Raw genomic sequence first — 22,583 nt, 5'->3', positions numbered from 1 at the left:
GTGCAGGTAAGCGCAGTGGGGTGTGGGGATGTCAACAGACGAAGGAATAGGGAAAATTAAATAGATAAATAAATCCTATTCCTTTCTCAGTCAACATCCCACTGCCCAGCCATTCCCCACCCCACTGTGCATCCCTGCATCTGCCGCTGCTGCACACACATCATGTATAACATGCGGATAATAGATATCCTGTCTGCCGTAAGTATATGGTGGGAAAAATGATGCACTTCAGTACAGGGAAAGGAATGGGATACATAGATGTTACTGGGCACGTGCCACGTTGGTAACAGAGTATCTATCTCATCCACTAAACACGAAATCACAGACACTTAGTCCCACTTTACTTCCTGGCCTCACCCTCAAACACAAATTATTTAAATGAAATACATTTGGTTGGCAGTAAGGGAAAAAAGTTTGACTTAGGGACTGATTTAGACTAAAGTTTCCCAGAGGGGTTACTCCGTCACAAACATTTCAGATATACCATACGCCATATTATGATTCGTAATATGGTGGACGGGATATACGCTATGTTTGAGACGCAATAACTCCCTCCACTCAACTCTAAAAATCTGGTCCTTAGTCTGCTGCAGCAGTGTAAGGTACAGGGAAAAGGCCGGGTAGATATGGTAGAGGTTACGCTATAGAATAGTAGGGGTTTACTGATGTAGCTTAGGTTTAGTCAGTCATTGTAGTTGAAACTACAAGATGATGAATGTCAAATTTGAACAGGAGTAAATCCATTATGGACGCCTTGTGAACCACTTTTCTCACAACGTGGCGCATGCCATAAATGTTTTTTTCCAATGTTTCTGCTAGGCTGGCAAAGAAGAACTTAGGCATGAATAAAGGAGTGTGGTACTAGGTGGTGAGTGACTGAATGGGCACTGGGAGGGAAGATAAAGATACCTTGTTTTTGTTTTGGATTGCAATCCTTTGAAAGCTTTGTAAATGCTATATTAACAGAAGCTGATGCACATTGCACAGCCAATATTGCAGTGCCGGATTGAACCATGCAGCAGTTTGGCGGGGTCATGGCCCATGGGTCGTGATTCGCAAAGTGCCAAGGGCAGGGAGGTTATTGATGGATGAATGAAGATGAGTGGGATCTGCCTCACTTAACAAATACAGTGGGTATACTAGTAATTGTCAATAATTAAGCAATCTGACTTACCATTGCCCATCCCCTCCACCGCAGAGACTTCCCATACAGCTGCTGCTGGCCCCGTCACTGGTGGTCTGTGTGGCAAGGAAAAACATTATTCATTTAAGTTGTCAGGTACACAGTAACACATAACCACAGTTCAGTTTGCAGTATCACTTCTCCCATCTAAAGTATCACTTTCAGCATTTTGCTGATAGACAATGCTATAAAGGCAAGTAGTGAAGCCAACTGTAATGAAGGGGCAGAGATGTGATGACTGTGAGTCATTTAAAGTGAAATGAAGGGGCAGAATAAATTGGTCAATAAAGGACATATGGCTTTGGATGGCAAATGCAATGGAACCATCCTCATAATCTCCTGCCATGCTGCATTGTCGTTGAAACTGCAGGGATTCTGAATGAAACATGCAACACAGTATAGGGAGTGTCACCAATAACCATGGCCACTCTCTCGTCATTTGAGCATGAGCAAGACATAAAAAAGCCTTCTCAACACACAAGTGTAGAACAGTTTGCTAGGGTTGGCAAAATTTGCAATCTTCACAGTAGACTACCTAATCTAGTGTCTTAGGGGCTGATCACGAGTACGGCAGTCTTGAGACCGCCCAGTCCAACAGCCTGATTACAAGTTTGGCAGCTGGACCAACACCAGCCAAATGCCGATGCAGGCACTGCCATGAGAATTTTGACTGCCCTTGCTCCCATGTTTTTCATGGCGGGAACCCACCCATGAAAAGGATGGCAGAAAGGGAAACAGAGGGCTCAAAACAGGGCCTCTGGGCATTTGAGACCAGGGGGGTTGTGTATGGAGGCGCATGTTGTGCCCCCCTTTTTATGTACCTTCGTTGGTACAATGTGTGACATGCACAAAAAAACATTCTAATGGGGAGAGGTAACAGTTAGAGAAATAAATAATATTGGCAAGAACTTACTGGGGCCAGGAGAGCTGTCAGCCATGGCACTGGTGGTGGAACTTCCACCCGCCGCGACACTGGTGGTGGCACCCTCCTCGGCTGCACCCTCTAATACCCTATTCTTGCCTTGGGTGCTGAAGAGATAAAGAAAATAACAAAAATAGATTAGTGGCATAGTTAATCTCCTAGTAAATATTTTGACAGGCACAAGCAAATGCAGTACCATATTGACATTATACTTTTCTCAAATAGAATGCCTGTATTATCCAGTTGACCTATTCATAACTGCCGAAACCTAACTTAATCCCTATTCAAATATGCTAAACTACATTTGGAAATGTTTAATATTTGCTTCACAAATATAAATCCTTTGAAGAGCCAACTCAGTCAGTTTTCTTTTTCGATGCATAGATGCATATTTTGCATACTACATCAGTGGAAGATTGCTTGGGACTGTTCAAGCTACATAAGAAGAAAGACAGAGAGAACGCTAACTCACCAATAAGATATTACTAACTACTACCATCGTGCCACTATCTAAGTGACAGAAGGACGGAGGAGTCAGCATTACTTCTTACATAATCAGCCCCAGCAAGCGCCTACAGCAACGAGCAGAACTACTTAGCACCAAGCACCTTGCTCGCTTAAATTGGATCACATAATATTCGTAAGGTTACGGGAACTTAACTTACCTTTGAGTTTGAACAGCATGCTATTTGGTAACAGATTTTGCATTATAGGATAGGACACAAATTAGTAATAATAATGACTATTTCTCACCAAGCCCTTCAAACTGGACACCCAGCAGGATGAGCAGGTCCCTCTCCCAGTCCAGGAAGCCAACCCAGCGGTGTATCAGCTGCAGCTGGGTGCGTCGGATACCAGTGCATTGGCAAATACAGTGGCACACCCTCTCCTACAGCAGCCGATACTCCCGCAGGCTGCACCCACTCCCGTGCCTGACGCCTGCTGCTAGAATGGAGGAGAGGTGGAGCTGCACAAAAAATCGGGTGCAGCCACCTCCTTCTCGCACACAAGGCACAAGCCTGGCACAAGGCTGCACCCCCAGGTGGAGCCGGTGCCCACAGGGTATGTGGTTTGCTGCAGAGGTGCCACCCCTCCCATGCTGTGGCATGGCCCTGAGTGAATAAGAAAAAAGAAAGACAGGAGGAAGAGATGGAATAGACTAGAGAGGGAGAAATTAGGAAGTTGGGGAAGTTAGGGGAAAAGTAATAAAAGTCACAGAAAATAAAAAAGAGGCACAAATGTAAAATACACAAATATACACACTAAGGAAACAAATGTAAAACAATGGAGGATAACTTAAATAAAGCTAGGATGGCAAAGATATAATTAGGATTCAAACATAGGCCCAGCACCATGCACAGAATAGGAAAAACAAAATGGCCGCGAGTGCGGGCGACCGCGTGGTGCTGTTTGTGCTCTTATTGCTACATGGAGCACGCTAATCACACCAATCAATGCGAACAGGTAGCCGAGCATAACACCACCCACTGGCACTGAGTTAGGTGGAGTTCAAAGGGTTTTTCACTTTCTGTGAAATTCTGCAGAGTGAAACTCCACGAACACAGCACACCCTTCATCTGTTTACCCCTTCCTCTGGATCACAGCACTTGAGCTTCCCTTATACTCCAGCTGGGGAATCTGAATTGCGGAAATTAACATTTGTCCTTTAGCTGAAAGGCTAAGATTACGGACAAATGCTGTCCATTACCCCATTCATCACGGACAACAGACATTAGGGCTAAATTACGGACAGTCCATGAAAATTTCAGACGGGTGGTCACCCTAGTGCAGGGCCAGGGCCAGTGCTTGCCTGTTTATGGGATATTGCCTTGCATTGAGATTTCTTCATTGATCGTGCCCCAGAATAGCGACTTCCAGTCTCTTGGTCAATATTCATACTCCGGCTTTGTTGAGGTGCACTTTGATTTACCGATGATATATAAAGGTGACCATATAGTGATGTGCAGTGTGTACCTTCACATTGCCTGAGCAGGTTCTTCCATTCTGTATGTTCATAGTCCGTTTGTAGGGTGGATTATAGTACCACGTGCGGAACAAGTTATGGGGGGCCATTTTTATTGATGGAGAAACCTGTTGCCAGTTCACGGCACCCACTGCTTTACAATCAGCGTTCACTGGTCGCAGGTCTCTGCGTGAATTATCAAGTACTATGGGCCAATCTAGGTGATTGGGAGAGCTATCAACGTCCTCCCGGATTCAATCTATGATCACTCAAATTTCATTACCCTTTGTACAGGAAACAGTTGGTACTTGTTGAGGTATTGTCAATACGAGTAGATCAAGAGAACCCCTTGGGTGTTTCAGCCAAGTGGGTGTTATGGAATGTCTCTGGTTTAAAATGGCGCTGGTCCGCCTCCGATAATTACCTTCCGTTTTCCGACATGAGCTGTCGCGATTCAGTATAAGAACAGAACTGGTGACCTCCAAAACAATTCACAGTTGGAGAGGAGGGAACTATGATGAAGCTGGACCTGGGAAGGGGTTGGGGTCTCAAGTCCATCACCTCCATGAGAGTGGTTCTGAGGGAGCATGTACATCAAGAGGGGGGTGGGGCTTTGTGCGGGTCACTTTTCGAGTGTAATACTCCTTAAAAACACAATCCCAAGCTTCAAAGGCTACCGCTGATGTCCTGGGGAAATTTCAAAACCTGATGGACATTAGCTGTGCTCAGCCTCCGCACAATGTGAGTTGGAAACGGTCTCTGCAGATGGTTCCAACTGACATTGACTGCCATGTCCCGATATTGGATTCTCACCAGGTGGCAGTGTGACACACGGTGGGGCTGTGTGAGTTGGCTGATCTGCAAGAAGGTAGTTTGAAATTTCATTTGAATGGTGCTGATGGCTCCCTTACCTCATTCTAATGTTGGATAAGCCCTTTCCGCAGTCCTCTATACATAATAGACCATACTGTTGTAGTCAAAACCATCCCTTCAAAAAGGTTTTTAGTGATATGACCCCGCAGTTTTAGAGAAGCATATAGGCAATGCATTTTTATTGCTCACGCTTGGTGTTTCTCAAAGAAAACTTCAGAAACATATACTGAAATATGGCTAAAATGCTCAGGAATATCTGACGAAAAAGGGTACAATATGTTTAACAATGATGATCAGGTACACTACAGAACTGATTGTATGCAGTCAGAAATACTTTCTGCTCAGATGTTTGTCTCTCAAATAATAAAGAAATACAAATTTGTAATGATCACGTTGATAAATTTTTCTGAACAAGATAACAGCTTACTAACTAGACAGGTTCCACACTTCCACCGGCAGCTGGCAGATTAGCCCTCTGGGTTTCCCATAATTTTATGAGGAGTGAAATTATCATGTTTATTAATAAAAATTGCTATGCCTTCGAGACTCTAAGTGAAAGGCAGGAAATGTGCTATGCCTGGGGTGTAAAAATCACAGAGACAGCATATTTCCATTCCAGTGTTTTAATTGAGCAAAATTAGTTTGGGCGGGGTATAATGTTGGCTGCTTCACTTCAACCAAACGGTTCATATCAATGACTTGTGAAAATGAGCCGCGCTAGGAAACGCGGTAGCATGGAGGCATGGGTGCATGCTTCCCACCTCTTTCGCTTCAGGAGGGTTTCTCATTCAGTCCTGGTGGGTGACTGTATTTGATATTTCTGTCTGTGGCTTCATATGCCTTCAATAGGAGTGTCCCTTTAATTCTGATGGGGGTGGTAACTGCCATTTCTCAGGACTCCACCCCCGTGACAGTTAAAGGACCCTCAATATCAGAAACTCAGGGGACTACAAATAACAATGGATTTAAAAGAACACTCGTAATCAGGTCCAATCTGAGGAACACTGGTGTAACATAACTTGAGGGGGCTTCCCTGCAAGGTATGTGGAGGGGCCCCCTCCGGACTCAATCAGGAGTGCTCTGGCCAGAGTAGTGTGCTAAGGGGGCTCCTGGAGCTTGGAGGATCCGCACCACGGGGGGGGCGTGGGCCTGTGTTATGCCACTGGTGAGGAATCTAAATCCAAAGCAATAGAATGCTCATGCATTGCTGGGTATTGGGGGTGGGGGGCGTTTGCGGCTCAGTACTCAGTAGCAGAGTGCAGCAAGGGGCAGGTGATGGGGGTGGAGGGGATTGAATAACATGAAGGAGCAGGGCCACAAACTGAGTGGCCAGATAGTACCATGGGGTGCAGAAACCAATATGTAAAATGATTCCCTTTTGATCATCATGGATGGATGCAAATCAGCCAATCAAATAATGGCAATGAAGTAATGGGCTAGGAGTGGAACAAACATACGAATATGGGGAAGATATCAGCGGCGGTTCCTCCATGGGAGTGGAGGCACGTCACCCCCATACACTTCTGCAGAAAAAGTGAAAAATAAAATGGTAATAAATTATTTTATTACCATTTTATTTTCTACTCTCTGCTGAGTGTGGGGCGGGGCCAGTACCTCATTACTGCTGATTGGCAGCAATGAGGACTGGCCCCTTTGTTTCAAGTGCGCATGTAAGTTTGGCTGGCTATCTTACTACGACCAACCTGACATGCGCAATTCAACCCTCTCCTTAGGCAGCTGGGTAGGAGAGCAGGCAAAGGCCTCCAGTGCCTTTTGGAGTAATGAGGCAGCCTGAGGCAGCCTGCTCCATCCAACACAGGCACTTTTCTCTCATGCTGCTTCACAGCACCAGAACAGCATCTGGATTGGATAAAGTAGTAGGCTGTGTGACGTCACATCATGCTCTGAGGTGTCTGGAGTAAGAGACTGAGAGCATCGAGAACGTACTGCAGGATGATGTATGTGAAAGTTTATTTTTTCTTTCTCTTCATTTTTAATGTAATGTGTTTTCATAATGTTTGTGTTTCTTTTTATGTATGTAATGCCTCACCATTTATTATTTCATCGACCGCCACTGTGGAAATGATTAAAGACAAAGTTCTCTTTTCACAAAGGTAAGTTTATATGTAGTGATCTCCCCACATGCAGATCTCCACCTATGCCTAGGCAGAGCTCTGCCTAGATTTAGACTAATGCGACTCCACCTCCTCCAATGAAGGGGATGGAGACTCCTTTAACCACATTTACGACTGTAAAATTACTGTTAATATCTTTCCAGCTGTTTGTTAACACTTCCACCACCAGGTGCAGATATGATAATAATCATGAATGGGTAAAATTAATGAAGTTAACTAAAAATTGTTGAAAGTTATGTACATGAATGTAATAAACAAATATATCAAAACACCCTTCCGTAACTTCTTGCCACTTAGGACTGTCACACTAAAAAAGACACATCACACTATCTCAACACCTCATTTACTTTTTAATTCATTATGCTATATATTTGAATGATTTCTTATTTAATAAATTAAAAATTCATTGTGTGAAAGCGGTTACAAGTTAAGTTTTATGTTGATATTATTTTAGATTTCATTTTTATTTAATTTACCATTTAAATGTAATTAAACTGTAATTTATTGGTTACAGAATAAATAATTTAAATTGTAATAACAAATCGCTTGTGTGAATAGGGTCCAATAGGCCAATAGGTTTTCAACAATGGACAGCTACCTGTCTGTAGGTTAAAACCAAAAAACTGCCATTGTGCCCTTCTAATCCTCCAAGCTATTCATGTGATGCAGGCATCACATAAATAGCTTGGGCATCTCGCTTCCCTCATAAGTTGCTAGCAAAGGTTATTTTGACGACTCCCACGTGTCTTTGGGTGGATTTAAATGAATAAATACATTGCTCCGGGTGATTCCGTATGTGTTGCTTTATTTGCATCCATGTGTTCCGGTAACCATGACAGCGGGGCTTAATATCTCTCAAGTGTAGCATTCACTGGAACAAGTGCCCTTGAAGAAACATTTTGAACTTATGGCTCATTCTCTCAACCTCTCAGTGAGTTTTCTGGTACTGATATGGGCTACATAAGAGAACCCAGTAACGTTTTGAGCATTGCTCTGTTCTTCCCATCAGTGCCGTCTTAGTGGCCATATTGGAATGGGAAATCTTCAAGAAAAAGCACACTGAATCTCAACATATACATTCAGCGAATCATATTATGAGATTTTCACTAGAAGCACTTGCAATTATTTATTCCCTGGGAACTGACATAATATTCAAGGTCAAGTGACTTTGTGTTTGTCCTCCTTGCCCCATCCTTTTGCCAGTCCCCAGTAAGATTGGTTACCAAAATTAACCTGCTAAAATTGTTTTATCTCAGTGTGTGATTTTCTTTTTTACCAATTAATCATTTATAGGTTCAGATTTCCCAGTATAGCATTCATAGTTCTCAGAACTATTCCTCTGCATTCTCATGGATATAAACATGCACATTTCTCAAACATTCATCAGTATTATAAAGGATTGTATAGTGTTATAAATGGCGGTCTCTAGTTGGCAGAGTTAGGTACCTTTGTCCAAATAGGGATCCTTGCTTCTAGTCAGGGTAAGGAGGATACACACTTTAGATAACCCCTGCTCACACCCAGGGTAGCTTAGCACGAGCAGAAAAGCTTATCCCAAATGCAATGTGTGAACTATTTGTACTCAAAACGCACAGTAATACAGTGGTCACACCACAAATGCACACCACACCAGTTTAGACAAATAAAGTATCTTTATCTAAACTCAACAAGACCAAAACAACATAAATTCAACGTACAGGTAATAAGATGTGACTTTAGGACAGTTACTGCAAAAATAAAGCTTGTAGAAAACAAATAGCTCCACCTGGGACTATTGCGATATCGGCACTGCGATAAATCCAAAGTAGGGTGTCGACCGCAAGGAGTGCAACGTCGGGCATGGAGTCACACGGACCCCCAAACAAACAGAACCTTGGAAACAAAGTGTAAGACGATGCACGGCGTCGTGGAGGTGAGGCGTCGGTGCCAAGGTCGAGGCTGGCTCCCAGGCTGCCACGGGGGAGGAGAGGCGCTGTATCTGTGAGGAGGCAACGTGTCATGTCCAGGACAGGGGAAGATGGTTGCATTTGGTGGTGAGGCATCGGTTCCAGGGACGATGCAAAGTCGGCGAGTTCATGGAGTCACCCTCTGCAGTTATCGGTGGCGCGTTAACAGGATGCAGGCGCTGGTGATGACAGAGTTGGTGTGAGCGCTGGCGTAGGGTACGGACGATAACTGCAGGCGTCGAAGGACATAGGAGCTGTGGTGCAGGAGCAGGCTGGGCGGTGTTTCGTTCACTTCACGAACGGTGCCCCGGGCCCCAGTGCAGGTCGCAGCGTCACAGTGGCATTGCTGACAGCGTCGGAAACTGGTTTTGTTACTTCTTTCAACTTGCTTCCAGTTCCCAACAGCAGGAACAACCTCTAGAGGCCCAAAACCGGAACAGACACCTCCTGGCAGGTCAGAACTCTCAGCAAGAGAGTTCAGAGGAGATGGGGGTTAAGTCTTTATGGCCCTGAGACTTCAGAACAGGAGGCCAGAACACATAGGCACTAGGAGATCTTCTTCAAGCAGGTTCAAAGCAAAGCTCCTGTCTTTGTCTTCACCTTGGCAGAAACAGCAACTGCAGGTCAACCCGACACAGCACACAGCAAAGGGTCAGTACTCCTCCTCAAAGCTCTTCAGCTAAGCTGTATTTCTCTATCTTGACCCAATGGGAAGTTATACTTGTAAGATGTTACAAAGCATTTCCCATTCTATCCTATGGAGAATGATGGCCTTTTCATAGTGAAAAACAAAATAGTAAGTATTTCACTATCAGGACATGTCATACACACCAGTGCATGTCCTACCTTTCACATACACTGCACCCTGCCCAGGGGGTACCTTGGGCCTACCATAGGGGTGCCTTGCATGTAAGAAAAGGAAAGGGAAGGTTAGGGCATGGCAAGTGCTGCACTTGCCAGGTCAACACAGCAGTACAAAACTGTGCGCAGACACTGCAGTGACAGGTCTGAGATACCTTTTCAGGGCTACTCATGTGGGTGGCACAATCGGTGCTGCAGGCCCATTAGTAGCATTTGATTTACAGGCCCTTCCATGCACTTTTCTAGAGACTTACCAGTAAATCAGGGAGAACCAATTGTAACAACAATTTACACAGAGAGCATATGCACTGATTCGCAGTGGGAAAGTGCCCAGAGACCTAAAGCCAACAACAACAGGTCAGAAAAAAATAGGAGGAAGAAGCAAAATGTTTAGGGATAACCCTGCAAAAATGGCCAAGTCCAACAGAAAGTGTCCACATAAAATTCTCATAGAGTATACCAAATGCAGCAAAAAGCTCAGTTCTTTTCACTTGGGCACATGGAAGGTCCTAGAACAAACTCTGCCCCCACAATGGCCCGTGCAATGTTGAATAGAATCACTGGGGCACAGATTAACACTCAGTCAGTTAATATTCATGAGCTACTTACTCATCTCATCACCTTTTTGAAATACCTGAAATATAGCTATTTTATCAACTATGTCGGCAATATACTCAGTGTTACCCAAGTGCTACAACACTGCATGTAAAATTCCGCTTTTACGTGCAAAAAATGGGCAGTCTGGTACGAGCACCCAAAAGTACATAATTTGGACATAATACAGGAAAATGTCTACCCACTAAAAACAATCTTTCATAGTTTCAATCATGTACATTGCTGTCACTCATTCACTCCTTAATTGATAATCTAACCACTCATAGACTGTTAAGTCCACCCAGGAAAGTGGTTTTAATGGAGGAGTTAAACTCTGGCTGAAAACCCCCCAAAAGACGAAGCAGGCTGGACCACCTTAAAGCAATGAACCTAGACCAGTCTTCCCTCTAATAGGCAATGGATTAGTTCGGCCATTTCGTAGATAATCTGTTGGCCTGATACATTCTCACCTCTCTTGCTGTGGCTACACCTATCAATTGTTCAAATCATTCTCTTATAACCTTTATCCTCCTATCAGCTACCATACTTCACACTCTAACTGCTCCATAACTACTGAAAGCTTCACCATTACCCAATGGTTCCAACGTTTTTTTAAAATACCTGATCGCAGCTATTCCATTTAACTTATGGGCCTGATTTAGATCATGCCGGATGGGTTACTCCATCACAACGGTGACGGATATCCCATGCTTTGAAATATAATTCCCATAGGATATAAGGGGATTTATATTTCAGTGGACGGGATATCCATCACCATTGTGAAAAGAAGTTAATCCATACACCACCAGTTCGTCTAATCATATTATATTATTAAGGACTAAGGAAAGGTCCATAGTTGAGACTTCAATATAAAGTAAAAGGTGAGGCTATCAGCCTGTATCCTGGGAATCAAAACCCTCTATACACATGTAATTCTATCACTGCACATGCAAATGGCTCGTAAACAATAGCATACAGTAGTGGGGAAAGTGGGAAGCTCTTCCAAGACCCTCTACCCTTACTAACGAGTTCAGTGATGAAGTTGTTTATTCGGATATTGGTCCTAGGGGCAGTGTGTAGGAAACCGGACAATTTCAGAAACATGTTACCCACTCCCAGCTTCCCTTGCACCACAAACACAAATTCCTATTCAACACAATCAAAAGCCTTCTCACACTCTAGAAAAGTCACTGTTGTATGTGTGTCAGGATTCAGCTGTGAAACTGCCTCAAAAAGGTTCTAAGGTTGTAAGTAGTCAATCTACTGGGGATTATTCTCAGTTGTTCTGGTAAAACTAATCCGAACATAGGAGGACAAATATAATCGACTATAATCTTTGCAAAAAACTTTTTATCTGTGTTCAAGAGCAGTGGCGGCTGGTGACTTTTGAAAGTGGTGAGGCATAAAATGAGTCATACTGCACGGTAGCGAGCGAGCACAGCGAGCGAGCCCAAACAACCTAAGGAGGGTTCGGGGGGGTTCTCCCCCCAAGAAATTTTTTAAAATAGAATGGACAAATGGTGCATTTGCAAGCAAATTTGAGAAAGGAGGAAGGTTAATAAAGCAATTGTGAAAGTGCAGTTATTACCTTAATAAAGAGATGTCATTTAACATAGGTAGCTGCTTATTCAGTATAACCACAGAGCTTCTTAACAGACTTCGAGATACAATGCATTTCTGAGTACCTCACAGATGTTTTTTATTTAACAAATAAGTACACAGGTCGCAAAGTAGCAACATTCAAATTATTGTTCACTTTTTATAGATAAAATCAGCACGTCTGTCTTTAAGAGCAGCAGACTTTTCAATAACTTGAAGATTAAAGTCTGGTATTCTGTTAACTAGATCTCTCTCTATTGAGAGCATTGCTAATGCATTTAGTCTTTCCTGAATCATGGTGTTCCTCAGGAATGTCTTAATTCTGTTCAAAGTGGAAAAACATCGTTCCACCTCTGCTGTTGTCATTGGAGTGGTAATTACTATTTTTAGTAAAGCCACTGTCTCCGTAAGTGACTTTTCCATGTTAATGTTCTGAATGAAAGCAAGCAAAGAAATTGCATTGGAAGGAATTATCATATTTTGCAAACATATCACTTTGCAGTGATTTGGCAGTCACCAAATGGTTTGTGAAAGAAAAATGTTCCTTTGCCTGCAGAATGATAGTGTCACATATCTCTTTTGCAATTCGGACCAGACTGCTGATGTTTTTTCTGCGGTTGGAGAAAGTAGAATCATTTGGCAGTCTGCTATCTAAATTGTCAACCCTTTCTCTGACTTTGTTAATGCTGGTGACAAAGTCGGTGGTAGCACTTTCCACAGAGACAGTATCTGTTTCACGTTTTTGTAACCTCTCATATAGTGCGTCAACATGAGGCATTATGTCAAAAAACAAAAACAGGAAAAACTGGAACTCCCTGTCTTGCAGTGTTCTAGCAAAGCCACGGGCCTCATTCCGACTTTTGAATTCAAAGTCTTCATCGGCTTCTATGGTGTCGAAACATTTCTCAAGGTCAACCCTATATTGGTATATTAGGCTGTCTGTACGTATGTGGAAATTCCAGCGAGTTGTGCCTCCCTTTGGAATCCTTCTGTTGACAATTGAATTAAGTACCTCCGTTCTTTTGGGGCAACGTGTGAAGAATGCTGCCATTCCTCCTATATCCATAAAGAATATGTTTGCCTCAGAGATCTTTCCTACTGCTTGTTGCATAATCAGATTAAGTTGGTGGGCATAACAGTGCACATAATGGGCATTAGGGTACACATCTCTAATTTTTGTTTGTACTCCACCGGTGGTTCCACTAATTACTGCAGCACCATCATAGCCTTGTGCAATCAGTTTTTATTTTTGAGGCTGCTCTGGAAAAATCAAATTTAGCTGTTGTAGAATAGCCGAAGAAATGCTTTCTGCAGTAGAGTCTTTTAAATGTGTAAAACCATAGAACCTCTCCACAACTCTGCTGTCATTATCAAGGTACCGAAAGATCAGTACAGACTGTGTTTTAGTGGCCACATCAGTGGTGTCATCAGCCTGAATAGCCACAAAGTCGGTGTTTTTCAACTCTTGTACAATATTGCTTTTTACAATCTCTAGCATGCACTCAAGCAGTTCATTTTGTATTATTTTAGAGGTGCCCTTGAAGACTGTAGCACTTGCTAGATGTGCTTCCATTTCACGGTCTATGCTAGCTATTAAATCCACAAGGCCTCTGAATATACCAGGATTTGCGGAACTTTGAGATTCGTCATGCCCTCGTAATGCCAGTTCAAAAGCACCACAGAAACGAATGCAATCAATGATTAGTATGTGTCTATTCCTATCAACTGCTTCATTGTGTTTCTTTATTGTTTTGCGGTACGCGTCGCTTATGTGGGCTTCAATCGGTGTGTCTCCCAACATTCCAAGTCTCGTCAGGTTTTCCATATGTATTTTTGTGTGTGCATGCTTCTTTACTCTATCTGATAAATGCTTCAAGTCTTTTACTCCTTTTTTTGTCCAAGGAATTTCACCACCAAACAGCAAGCAGGGGAAGCAGAACAGAGAATTTGTAGAAGTACACCCTGTCAGCCAATCAACTTTTGTGTACCAGGTGTTTGAGAACGAACGTGTGTAAATCTTCCCTCTGTCTTGAGAACTTTGCTGTAGGTTTAGGTCTGGTTGATGAGGTCCTAATTGTTTTACAATTAATTTCTCTTCACGTTTCAGTCCAATGAACGGCTTTGCAAGTAGTAGCTCTACTGTATTCATGGTGTCTTACCAATAATAAAGTTACCTGTCAATAATCAAAGTACAACGTATGAGGTTTGGTGTAAATACATCATATTACTGTATAAATGCATATCTTGTGCTTGTATATCTCCAAAGGTTCCCCTTTGCATAATATGACTGATAAAAATATAGCCTTATAGCCTGCTCCCTTGGTGTTCCACACTGGTTGCGAAGGCACTCAAGCAGACATATATCCTAAGCAAGCCACAGGTAAGGGCCTATTACAAGGCAAGAGTGAGGGCCTTTAACAACCGGTATCGCCAGAGGCAGGTGGGCGGTAAAAGGCTATTATTACATTCCATCCAATCAATGACAGTAGAATGTTTCAAATTAAAAAAAGGGAAACAGAAAGTCAAACATTGGGAACACAAGGTTTACAGCCGTTATTATCCCTGAGCCAATTCATTGTCTTCAGTTGAGCGCGGGAAACATCATTTACAACGCGGGCATTACATCGCGATGCCATTACATCGCGGTATTTACAACACAAGTCGTTACAACGACTTGCGCTAGATGGCGCTCTAGGACAAGGAATAGTATAATTTACTATCCAACACCTTCCCTACTGTACGTAGACTGGAGTTGGAATAGTAAATTATACTACTCCTAAATCCTATTCCTTGTCCTAGAGCGCCACCTAGCGCAAGTCGTTGTAACGACTTGCGTTGTAAAAACCGCGATGTAATGTACCGCGATGTAAATGTATGCGTTGTAACGTCATACATCCGTTGAGCGCTCAACATTCAAATCGATATTTAATACTGATTACACAGTTATATGCCTCAAATAAAATTGATGCTAATGTGACTGTAGACACCACCCACCATGCAGACAACATACATAGCCCTTAACTACAATGTAAAAAATATAGCATCTGTTTCCTTACCTTAAACGCTGGGGTTGTTGACTGTTGTAGAGGCGGAAAAGCAGCAAAGGAGATTTGGTGCCTCTTCCTGTTTGCCAAAAAATTAGGTATAGTTAAGCAGCCTGAGGCTTTACCAGATGCTGAAAAGCAAAATATAACAATATTTAGTGTTGGTCTTTCCCAGTATTTACACAAAGCAAATTGCATTTATGTAGAGCTTACTTACCCTGAGGAGGCATTGAAATAATTTAAGTCCCCATTATTTTTTCTTGTGTAGTCATACTCATTCAAATGCAGGGTGTCAGAGCGCTTTACATCAACACTTGCATATTACATGTACAATAAATTATATAAGTTTGTAATTGAATGTACAGGATGTGTTACATAAAACTGGGGGATTTCAATGTGTAGAAGTCACATATCATCTTCCATAGCTCACTGTGGAATTATCCTCACAATGCGCTCAAACATACACAATAGACCTGCTAAACATATATGTGAGGGCTTTAGATCTGATGTCACTTCTTGTGATGCCACTTCCTGTAAAGTCGTGGCTTGTGATGCCACTTTCAATGATATCAATTCCTGTGATGCCATGTGTGATATCGTGCGCAGTGATGTCGCGCACCGTGATGTCACTTGCATACTGCCTAACTAGGTTAGTCCCCCTACTTCTTTTTTTAGGACTTTTGCCCTGCTTGTTCCTCTGCACTTCACTCAATAGTGCAAAGATAGGTAGTGTGCCGGCAGCTGAGATCTGTGCGCAGTTCACAGGCACAAGCCCGGTGGGATCCTGGCCCCCTCTGCCTCGTGATCCCCCAGAAGCCTTCTCTTCTCTGGCTGAGCTCTCCCCATAAATTGTCTGGCTCATCTACAAATAAAATGGTCTGACAACCTCAGGGCCAACGATCTCACTGCTTCAAAAGTGAGTGAAAAAGCTGTGAATCTTCAAGTTTAAAAGCAGACCTAGAACTAAAGGACGTCCTATCAGGCTTAAGAGTGCTGGCAGCGAGATTAGAGGAGAGCCTGTAAACTGCATCGCAGCTGTGGTGGGAGAGACTAACTAAAACAGGTGAGAATGCATGTTTGTCATGCGAGGCTTGGAGCCTCCCACACAGTCAGACCGCACCCAGGCTCGTAAAGGGGCCTCTTCAAAGCAGATGCCTCGAGTGAAATGACATGAGGCCTCGGCTTCGGGTATCCTTCGTGCTGAACCTCGCAGTCTGCTGCTGTTCTTTGCTGATAAGGACACCCGAAGCTGAGGCCTCATGTCACAGTTATGCTTCCGTTTCAAATTGAAACTTTCAATACTGAACTCCCTTTACTAAGTGCTGTGCTGATTATTAATCATAACCAGTGATGATGCCCACACACTGCCCAGTTCACAGTTCTATACTCGTTTGAAGGGGAATGACTCCTGACGGGGTTAATCATAATAGCCGTGAGCTAAAGACGGACGGTAATTAGCCCGCATTTTCTCTGCACATTACCCGCCGCTGTCGGACTCTATGTCATTGTCTTGGATAACCTGGAGGTGAAAAGTCACGGCCCAAACACCACCACGTGCGCACACAAAGGCCCCGCTGTGCGAGGGAGGGGCAATGGGGCATTACGGAGGATCACGATGTCTTTTATTGGAGACAGTAAATTGTACTTGTGCAGTGATGCTTTTATTCCTCTTGTCTCAATAAAGTGTAAGTGGCATGTTTATAATATTCTAACAAACAAGGGCTTAAAGCACTGAACACCACGTGCAAAACATGGGGAACCCTGTCCAAATCGTAACGTGGATGCACTAAACGCCAGATGCTCTCCATTCTGGAGCATAGTGGCTCCTTGTAGCTTTATTCTACCCGCCGCATACTAAATAAGCAATCGGTGAATCGGAGGCCCTCCCATGCAAATAATACCAGCCACAGCACTGTCCTGTTATAATAGATTATGAACTGCCACAAACAGTGCTGCTAACTTACTTAGGTAACAACAATGGGGACTGGAGCACTGAGTGAGTAGTACACTTGTATCCGATCGAAGTTGCCAGTGATTATGATGACTCGTGTCGTGTCACGGACCCGTGTCTCACAGTTAGTCCTCTCCCGTCTACTCGTGCCCGGCGCAGACTAGACTAGGGTCAAGGAGGATGACTTCTGATTTTGCCCAGCATAATGGTAGAAATATTGCAGAACGGCCAATCACTGCATGGCTTAACATAAGCCATTGCAGTGATTGGCCGTTCGTTGCTATGTTGGGCGGCCCTCCCACCACCGCGGTGCCAACTGGCTGTGTAAGTAAACCGTGCTCTACACGAGCAGCGGCAGCCAATACACTGCCAGAGAGCGCCAGGATTGACGTGTGTGAGCAGGGAAACTCGCCGCTCATTTTGCTACTAGTGGGGACGGCAATTTCGGCCCAGCCCCCTGTCAACAATATGTTTGTAAATAGAAAGCATTGCTGCGCATATTGGATTCCTCATCATTCCTGGCAGCCGGTCAAACCGTACATGCGCACAGCGTACTGCTGTCGTCCCACAGCCGCAATGACTCTGAGTGCGCGCCGCTCGGCTCGTGTCACATGACGTGACGCCGCCGTGCGACTCTCGCGAGTCGCGAGCAAAATAAATAAAATAATCGATGAATTTGCCAGTATTTTCAACTTTCAAACTTTAAAAAAAAATTCTTTTAAAAAAAGTTTGAAAGTTGAAATGGTACCAATAATAATAGGAGGGGCAACGCCCCACGGTCCTAATGGTAAAACCGCCACTGCATCGCAAATTGCGATGCAGCACGCGCTACGAAATTCGTTTTATTTATTTAATTGTTTACTTACCTCCAATTATCCATATTCCGGTTTTTAGTACCCCCCACCCTGCCCCTCCCCCGCCCCGCCATTCCGCCCCACAGAACACCCTCCACGGGCCGCGGCTGCATGTTAGGTATGGGCAGCCCCTAAACATTGCTGGAGTTGCGTCGTGCTTGCGACACGACTCCAGCAATGCGCCGCCCTTACACCATCAGATGCGTCACGCATCTGTTTATCCTTGCGCCACGATGCGCTGCATTGTAAATGCGGCGCATCTGTTGTGGCGAAAGGGTAAACTTGCGTGGCGCATTTTTCCTGGCGCATCCGTGCTGATTTGCAGGGATGCGCCAGGAAACATAAATCTACCCCTTATATTTTACAATCGGAATTCGGTCTCAAAAATTAATATATACCACTGCTATTCTGTAGTTGGCAGGGATGCCCTAAACACACCCCTTTCATTTTGATGTGGTTAGCAGTCTAGTGGTCAGCAGGCCATTTAGGAATCAGCACATGTTTAATCACAATGCGAGCGCGGATACGCACCTGATTCAGGGAAGACTCTATCGATCAGTAGCACACTGCTCTTTATTTTATTTGAACCTCTATTCGCCCTGCACTCTTTAATTTTGCGCCTTGCCTTTGTATTTATTTGTTCAGTTTGCACAGTTTGCCACCTCTGGGTCTTTAATAAGGGGTAGGAGGGATCGATCATTACTGGAATTTGAGGATCCCTTAGGCGGGCGATCTTGATGAAATTACTCTGCTCTCCAGTCCGCCTCGGTTGTTCCATTTGTGCGGAAAGAGCCAGAGGTCACATATTTTTAGCTTCCTGATTAGACAGCCTCAACCTTCACGTTAGTGCGCTTAGCAGCCTACTGTTCAGCAGGCCATTTAGGAATCAGCCGTCTATTTACTTGCGGATGCGCAGTGGACGAGACAGAGGACACGCCGCTGGCGCATCGAAGGAGTGCCAAATGCAATTCCATTTGCCAGCCAGTGTCTGAATGTCACCAGGCACCAGAACCCCTGCATCTCCTCTCATTGAGATTTGTTTTTATTTTATTTTTATTTTTTAAAGTCTTTTTATTGAACATAAACAAGCTTCAGTACATTGTCGGTTCATAACAGCAGATTTCAAGAGACATGCAATTTAGGATTCACAGTGCACGACGTGCTCCCCCCTCATAGGCGTCCACTGTGCAACAACAACCTTCCCTTGACAGAGTTTGTGGCATCAATTTTCCCACATCAGTGCACCCTGCTCCCTCCGGCCTTCAACTATAACCTGTGTTCTTGGCCCAGGCACCCCATATCTTTTCACCTTTCCGTGGGCATCCCCGGGTCTGGTAGATCACCTGTTCTGCCCCGTAGCACCAGTCAAGATCTTTCTTCCAGGCTGCGAGTGTGAGTCGTGACCCTGCTCCCCATGCTCGGGCGATGTTCCTCTTGGCCACCCCTCCCGCCAGAGGTAGCCAGGTCATGGCCCATTGCGGCCACGTCGTTTCGCCAGTCACATCCTAAATTAGCCACCTTGGCTCAAGCAGGACGTCCTCACCCACCACGTTCATCATTACTCGAGTTATACCTTCCCAGTATGTTTGGATCCTAGGGCAGGACCACAGTATATGAAAGAAGGACCCTGTCTCACCACAACCCCACACACATTTGTCAGTCTCGCAAGTGCCCATTCGGACGGAAGCATCGGATCTATGGAGAATGCGGAGCTGAATCACCCGGAATCGTACTCTTATAGCTATTTCCCGGAGGGTCTGTAACGCCTCAGCCCAATCGTCATCCTCTAAGAGACCCACATCAGACTCCCAAGCCTCCCGCAGTCGGCCCAAACAGTCTGGGGTGTTGTTGATCAGTTTCCGGTATGTCAGGGAAATGGCCTTATCAATCATGGGATCTAGGAGTAGGTGGTCCTCGAGTGGTGAGTAGTCAGGTAGCTGGGTACCTTCATGGAGATGGCAATGAAGCGCATGGCACCGCTGTTGGTACCGCAGATACTCCCCCCTCCCCATTTGAAACTGGCTCTGCAAGGTGTCGAAGTCCACCATTTTCCCGGCCTTAAAGACGTCCCCAAGACGGTCAATCCCTATTAGGCTCCATTTCTGGAAGCCCGTTAGTCGTGTCAATTCACCCAATTGTCCACCCTCCCAAAGAGGAGTTTGTACCGTAAGTTTATGTGCCCACTCAGTCATTTTGGTTGCCTTACGCGAGACTTCCGACACCGTTAGGGTATGTAACGGGAGAAGCGGATTACCCCTCCCTTTCCGATAATGCTCCGTCAAGTAGCTATTATTTCCGAATGCCAAGCGGTCTACCCTGTTCACTGGTTCCTCTAGTGGCGTGAAGGCCCACCCATTGATATTGACTAGCTGAGACGCCCAGTAATACTTCCGTATGTCAGGAACAGCGAGGCCCCCTTCTTATACTCCTCTCAGAAGTTTTTTAAGTGCGATTCCGGGGCTACTTCTCCTCCATAGCAATAGACACTGCTCAGATTCAATGGAACGAAAAAACGTCTCTGGGATCAGGTACGGGGTGTTCTGGACTATATACAATAGGCGTGGGAGACCCATCATTTTAAAAATGACCGCCCTAACCCTCAGGGAGACGGGGAGGCGCCTCCAATGTGCGCTATCTTCCTGCAACTGTGTCTGTACATTTAGCCGCACAAATTCGTCCTCATTCTTGGTGATCCAGAGACCCAAGTACTTAAACGTTTCCGTAGGGATCAGCTCTGAACATGCAGACGATAGGGGCTGTAGCTCTCCCATTGAGATTTGTTTTTAAGCCAAACTATACTATTCCATCGAGGAATTACAGAAGATAAGGGATATATTGGAGTACCATGAGGTAGTTGCTACACTGTGCAATGTCCAATTCCTGCTGTTTTGGGAGGAGCCAGCCTCCTGTATACAGAGCGGCTTTTACTGCACAACTAGTCCAATGGTGGAGGGTGCAATGGGGGAGCTAGGACATAACCCCATTTTCAAGTGGCCTCAAGGGGAAAAGTCTACTCACTCAAGCACTAGAGACATTTTTGCAGAACTCTCTAGTCATTCCAGGATGTTAAAATGCCTTTACTGCAAAGTTAGGTAAATTCCGAACATGCTGCTGAACTTTTGGATCTTTTATTTTCTCATCTTTTCATCGTCCAGATTTGTGTTTATAACAGAAACTTGGCTGCACCCCCTGCCCTCCTCTGCATTCCTATGGCATTTCTTGAAGAATACAAGGTAGTCAGACTGGACAGACAATCCAGAGTGGCAGGGGGCGTGGTTATCGCCTTCCTTGATTCCCTGAAGGTTGTCCTTATTGACCCTTTTCTCTCTTACAGGTTGGAGATGTGCATCTTTAAATTGGAGACCCCCTCCGTTGACTTTTGGACGGGCGCTTTAGGCAATTGACCTTCAGGCTCTAAGAAACATTTTAGTCCTATGTTGGTAGAACACTTACCACCACATGTGCTCGCCACAAATTACCTCCTTTTGGCTGGTGATTCTAATTTCCACGGGGAAGGCAACTTAGATGCAGAGGTAATCCAACAGTTTTACGACCTTGAAATGTCAGGGCTACAGCAGAAGGTCTCTGGCCTCGCCGACAGAACCATTGTATCCATATAATACATATACCCAGGTTCTGAGGGACACAGGGTTACCCCATTGTTTTGTATAAATAAATCGCCAAAAAAGCTGGCCGCACTCTAGATATAGTGTTCACTAACTCTTAGTTTTTAGACAGAGACCCTCCCCAGCCTTTAGTTTGGAATGATCAATATGCCATCAGCTTTCATTCTTCGAGGGCTGTGGGCCCAGTGAACATAACTGGGTGGGCAGAAGAACTCTGGGGCATTGGAAACAAGTTACTCCCCCTCCTTTGTAACGGTCTTTCAGTCGCCGGAGATATAGTATAGCAATTAAATAGATATTGCCTTAACAGCATACCATTCATCCCTTACATATGCCTTTAACACAGTTGCCACCCCCAAGCATGGCTCTTTAAACTCTTTCAGTAATCAGAGGATTTGAGGATAGAGAAAACAACCACTAAAAGACTGGAAAGGAGATGGCGTATTACTACAACTCTCTCCGACAAAAATGCTTATAAACTAGTGCTTGCTGTTTATCAAAGGAAAATTAGAGAAGCGTGCAGTGCAGACTTTACATCATCAATGGGATTGATCAGGCTAGCAATTCAACCAAAGAACTATTCAGGGTGATTAACGAATTGACCAAGCCACTGGCCTGTATTTCCGCTATTCCGGCTTCACAAGGGTTGTGCGATTCACTAGCTGATCACTTTGAGGGGAATATTACTAAGATTTACCAGTCCTTTTTTATTCTTTCTCCGGAAGCTGCCAACTTGTCTGTTTATAACGCTCTACCTCCTAAGTGCCAAGCAAACACGTTCTTGGCACTGTCAGAGACTGCCCCTAAGTATTGAATGAGAGTCCTGATTGGATGTTGACTTTGCTGCATTGACTGGTAGAGCTAGTTACGGAAAAATGCCCAAAAGTGGTCTTCATGGACTTCAGTGCATTAACATTTAATGATGAACTGCACAACCAGTCACCCAAGGAGGAGAGATGAAAATGTGTTTGCATCCATGAAAGGATGCAACCACGCCATGTATTTCAGAAAGACAAAGGGTTGACTTGAGAC

The 22,583-nt window shown here is 44.4% G+C and overlaps 1 long non-coding RNA gene across 1 annotated transcript; it reads right to left on the bottom strand.

Annotated features, from left to right (window-relative positions):
* Positions 1–2,100: 2,100 nt before the first annotated feature.
* On the bottom strand, positions 2,101–17,210 carry LOC146798208 (uncharacterized). The gene is made up of 3 exons (XR_014969128.1): positions 17,085–17,210; positions 15,133–15,251; positions 2,101–2,212 (listed from the first exon to the last, which is right to left on the bottom strand). It is a non-coding gene; the product is annotated as an uncharacterized LOC146798208 (long non-coding RNA).
* Between the last annotated feature and the right edge of the window lie 5,373 nt (positions 17,211–22,583).

This window comes from Triturus cristatus, chromosome 9 (genome assembly GCF_964204655.1).
Source record: "Triturus cristatus chromosome 9, aTriCri1.1, whole genome shotgun sequence".
Classification (NCBI taxonomy): Eukaryota; Metazoa; Chordata; class Amphibia; order Caudata; family Salamandridae; genus Triturus; species Triturus cristatus.
This window is presented reverse-complemented; position numbering and strand designations above follow the sequence as displayed.